Below are 6,000 nucleotides of genomic sequence, written 5' to 3'. Positions count from 1 at the left end.
ACTATTAGTCTTTATCTTCTTCATCTCTTACTCTTTATTTTATTTAAACCTTCTCACTAAGTTTTAGTCTTTACAAAATCAGTTCATCCTAAAAAAAAAGCACTATAATATATGTAAATATTTCCTCCATTTCCAGGCAAAGTGAAGAAACAAACATATACAAGATTATTCTTCCATAGTTATCCTAGCATTGGATAAGACTATGCTATGTGCTTTAAGATCATTTTAGTAAACAAGAATTATATGAGAGGTTTATGTGAGGGGGGCTAGATGAGGGGTTCTGTGACATCTACTGGCTACAAGATGCTGCATGGCGAAGGCTTGAGGGATGCTCAAGCCACATAATGGTGATATAACAGGAGAGCTGGTTCATCTAGGTCTGTCACTGTTAGAAATGGAAAAATGAGCATCATCTTCCTTGCTGTCCTAGAAGTAGATTTGAGATGCCATGGATACTCAAGAGCATGTATGTTGGTGCACAGAAAGCAAAAAATATATATATACAAAATAATCTATCTTTAAATCATGAAATTAATGGATGTAAGACATAATTTACTGCAGGAGATTGAAGAAGCCAGGGTTTTTCCAGGAAGGGTGGAAGTCCTAAATGGAAACAAGAGTTCATTCTGGTCAGTATCAATACAATGACATCTTCAACCACCAGTACTCTATCTTAAGGTCTGAGGGAACGCCAGTGTAAGATGAATGAGAAGGAAACTGATGAGATGAGCTTCCCTGGTTGTCATGATTCTGTGAGCCAAAGTAAAGATTTTTACTTTATAATTTTTGAACCTGAACACCTGTGCTTAGAAAATGAAACCGCATACATATCAACATTTTGTTAGGAGATATATGAATAGTCAAAGAGTGACTTTTTTTTTAATATTTAGAGGTTTACAGTCACAAAACTGTGTTGAGAGCTGGTGATGTAGTTAGATGAGAGCATTTGCTTAGCATATGCAAGGATCTGGGTTCAACCACACTGCCACAAAATTTTAAAAAGAAAAGAATAATTGAGTTAAATTGAAAGAAGATTGAAATGAAATCAGCATCTAGAACATATAGCTGCATTCTCAAGTACATTGCAGAATTAGGAGGAGGGGGAATGGACCTAGATCATACTCCCAGTGATGTTCTTCCTAAAATATCAATAAATTTATCTCCTCAACATTTCACAGTCTGTATTTTAATTTCATAGCAACCAATCACCTTTCAACACATTTGCAGAAAATTACATTTAGAGACCTTCACATTTCATAGCAGTGTTGGTATGCATAAGAATAGTGTGGTTTTTTATGAAATAGAACATTATTTTGTCTCAAAAAGCAAACATCCTGCTCTTTGTAAAAACACATTAAGTTGGAAATCTTTAAGTGAAATGCTCTGACTAGAGAAATTATAGCATGATCCAATTTGAACTTAGCATCTAGAATAGTTAGTGGAAAAGAAGGGTTTAATGAAAATTACAAATGTGGAGGTTTGAAAACCAGAAATAGTTGTGGTTTGTAAAACAGAGTATAAACAGATTGTAGATATTTCCTGGTGACTATTGAATGTTATGATATCCCACAAAGAGTTGAAATTGCAAAGAGAATAGGTTTAGTATTTTTATCACATACTCAAAAGATAAGTGTGTTAGTTGATAACATGCAAATTAGAGAAACTGAGATTTATTTCCCAATGTACACATATATTGAAATGTTTAATGGTACTACTTAAATAGAGGCAATTTTACTTTACCGTATACCTCAATGAAATGAAATAAAGATTGTCAAGCAAGTTTTTAAAAAGAATTATACCATTATGTTATTTGTCAGCAAGTTTGTCATCTTTAACTGTGATCCATAATTAGATGTAATACTACATGGCAATAATTACATATCTCAAAATGAAATGTATTATAGCAAAACTTTAATAAAATTAGTAGCATTGTTAATATTTTTCTGAAGATATATATGATGTTTTTGTATATGAATCATTATAAAATGATTCTTCCAATCAAGCTAACTAATCTCATCCTACCCTAAATAGCTTATCAATTTCATTTTGTTTTCTTGGTAGGATAAGGAACAGAACATAAGTACCACTGCTACAGAAAGTTTTACATATACCATACATTAATACATTACTATAGTCACTATATTGAAACACTGTTCATTTTTAAACTATATGTTTTATAAACTTGTACTTTTTAATGTTTCTGATAAAATTAAAGATATCAAATATATCACATTTTACATTTATTTCAGCTGTCAGAAAAAAATCTCAAAAAGCTTAGAACTATTTGCATTGTTTTACCATTTCTGATTTAGAAAACAAAGTTTAAAAAGAATAAAAAAGGTAATTAAACATGTAAATTTAAAGGAATATAATTTTTGTGGTTGGTTTATTTGCAATCCTGAAGGTTTTAATCAAATACATTATTTAACCAAGTAAAAAATAAAATATCTGTTACTTTTGAATAGCAATGCTCTATAAGTATGTATTATCTCAGAGTATTTACTCCCAAAGGTAATTCTTTTCATCTGAGAAGGTCACTGGAGAATTAGGATCTGAGTTCCCTTTAGACTAAACACTTTATCTATTTTTTGCAGTATGTTTTATTTGTTGTGATACTGTGACTGTTCAGATACCATGTATCCATTTTTATGCTCTGCTTAAATATCTAATGTGTCACCTTCTCTATAGAATGTCAGTAGCTAAGCAGTTAGAAATGGAAGAATAAAGAATTTCTGATCATTCTGGTATAGCATTAGTGACTGCTAAAGATCATATTTGAACATAGTGATATAAATTCAAAGTAAGCAATAGAAGGCAGACACTGTGTTAGCTAGTGATTATCTAGCCTAAGATTTACACTTGTGGGTGGTCAAGCTGAATGCTAAAATCACACCATCCTAAACTCAGCCTTAAGGACACAGGAAATGCTTAGGCTGGTACCAATAGATAAGATAAAGAATGAGAAAAGCACAGTGGATGATATGTCATCTCCTCTGTTCTTTCTTCACCTATTTTTTCCTGTTAATATTTCTATGGAACTTAGATAAAACAGTTTAGTATTTCCTAAAACACTTTGATTCATGAATCAGCTGCCATTACAGCAAAAGATAACTGTGATCATTTTCTGTGGTCATAAATCTCTCATCCTCATTTTGAAAACTTGGAATAAACTGCCTATTCCTGAATACTTTATCCCCAGAAGAAACATTTTTAAAACTCTAATGTAACATATGAACAAACAAAACCTTTTGCTGTTCTTCCAAGGACAGTCCAAAAATATTTGCATGGAAACAGATGATGAAACCCATTCCTCAATTTAGCCTTGTTGCCTTCAACTTGCCTTTCTTTTCTGTGTTTCTTCTCATGTGCTATTAGATTTGTTACCTATTGAAAAATATCTATTCTGATTTTTTTTCAATGACCAATGCATGAAGAACGAACAGATTTTTCACCATTAAACAGTGGTTATTCAAAATGATGTATAATAATAGGATTGCTAAGATAATAATTGTACAAATCTAATGGTATAAGCAAGTTTAATAAAAAAGTGATTTTGTTAATAACCAAAAAATTCTCTGGATATGCAATCTTTTGTGCTTAGTTTGAGAATGCTTTTCTGATGTTTGTTTTCTTTTCTCACTTGAAACAATGGAGAAAAATGCATGGAGTGCAACCATGGTTACTTTCAATATCATGTTAAACTAGTCTATACATTAAAAATGAATAGACTTTGTCTTTCCCTTAAGGAAGCAATTGCATTTTAGTGTTTATTCCACACAAGGCACAGTACAAACCCTTGCTAGACTTTCTTATAATTTGTAGGCTTCTGAATCTGCTAGGCAGGAAAGCCAGCTGCTTACTCTTCATGTTCTGCAGCTCCCCAGTTCTCCCTTGCTGTGCAAGTCTGTCATATAAAGCTGAGAAGAAAGCCCAGAGATGTGCCCACCTGTCTAGCAGTCTCAAAGAAGAGAACAGCCTTCCTCTCAACTCTCAGTGTCCGAAATCTTCCATTATGAATATGAAGATATTCATGGCCATCACATTTCAAAGTTACAGGTAGTGGCATGGAAAAAATGTGCTTGCAAATTTTAACATCAAAGATTTCATTACATACCAAGTTGAAATACATACAGAACAGTGGTATTGCAATAGAACTTCCACCTGTTCTAATAAAATGAATGCATTTACCACATATAATTACTGTTACATTTATTGTTATGCTTTGTTTTTCCAAGACTCATAAATAGTTTTCTATTTTATCATTTTTATGATGCAGTTGCCCTTGTTGGGGATCTGTACTTCATTCCAGATATGAGTTACACTGTTTGTTTATATATTATACATTAATCTCTACAGAAGGAACTCATTCGTGTTATTGATTGTTTTAGGTATTTTATTGTTGAGACATGTGGCCCAGATATATAAGGAGAAGTTTTACAGGTAGAGAGAGAATCTCTGCTGAGTACTTGTCTAATAGGGAAAAGGAGGAGATGCTAGGATACTATCTTACAAACCCTTCATATCAAACCTTTTTTAAAAATTTTTTCACATTTTTATAATGGTTACAAATGCTATGTTATTCTGTAACAATAAGAAGAAAGAAAAGAACTTTTCAGAGAAGCTGACAATCACCAAAGAAACTTACTATGTGTATTTATTCATATTTATTTATTTATTTATTTATTTATTTTGAGACAGAGTCTCACTATGTAGTTGAGGCAGATCTAGAACTCACTATGTAGCCCAGGCTGGCCTCAAACTCACAGTGATCCTCTTGCCTCAGTCTCCTGAGTGCTAGGATTACAGGCATGTGCCACCACACCTGGCTATGTGTGTTTATTATTGAAATAATAAAGTTCTGTTTTTATAAAATTGGATACTCTGCTTTGTCACCAAAAACAACTGCCATAAATAGTAATTTTGATATGGCTACATTATCACATTATTGCACCCCAAAGTACTTAAATGACTCTTGAGCTAATCTGTATGTAGCCTCCAGAAAAACAAAGTTAATACTCTAAAAATTCCAGCTGATACTCATGACAGAATCACTCAACAAAAAGGAACCTCTTCATGCCAACTACACTTAACTAACTAGTATGACACGTGCCTGTCCTTTTCAATAAAATTTCCAATTTAGCTAGGCATGTTGTCTACCTTTCTACTTATTATTTATCATGAATTGCCAAGCAATATGTCCCTAAGAGATGAAGATATTTATTGTTTTAATCATGAATTTTAGTCTCTCACACTAACTGATCTATACGTCAGAAGTACATTTTAGTTTTATATATTACAGAATAACCCTTTTGTTTTTCTAATATCAGTGACTGAAACCAAACAGGCATTGAATCACAAAGGTCCTATAAGAAATTTTAAAATAACAGCAACACAAAAGGTATTAAAGCCATGGTTTCTAAATTTGGATTTATTGTTATAAATACAATCTCTTTGTTTCAAATTACCTATAGTAGCTACCACAAAATTAAGAAGTTTGGGAAAAATGTTTACAAAAAATACAATAAAAACTTATAGGAAAAGACTTTGAGGAAAGTAAATATAGATGGAGCAAATTTGTGAAAAATTAAATCATATATAGAATTTTTTTAAAAAAAACATTTTGTAAAATTTTCATAGATAGGAAAAAAGTAGCTATTTTCTATAACAAGGTCCCCTTTATTGCTTACCAAGTTTTCCCAATGATAACTTCTTTCCTTCACATACTATACTGTCAAATTAGGATTTAGATGTTGGAAGGATCTGTTTTATAACTACATATCAGTTAATTTATACATATATTAAGTAATAATCATAATTAAAACAAGGTATTATTTTCATTATGAATGTATTTTCCATGGTACATGTTTATAGTCATATCCAGTCCTATACCACAAACTTTTAGCAAGCACTGGTATGTTTTAGATATGACATCTTTGAAATTCCAAGAATGTCACATAAATACAATGTGTATTGTTTAGGAATCACTAGAGAAATTGAATA

The sequence above is a fragment of the Fukomys damarensis genome, unplaced genomic scaffold (genome assembly GCF_012274545.1).
Source record: "Fukomys damarensis isolate Sample0158 unplaced genomic scaffold, DMR_v1.0_HiC HiC_scaffold_6, whole genome shotgun sequence".
Classification (NCBI taxonomy): Eukaryota; Metazoa; Chordata; class Mammalia; order Rodentia; family Bathyergidae; genus Fukomys; species Fukomys damarensis.
Note: the sequence above shows the minus strand (reverse complement) of the source record.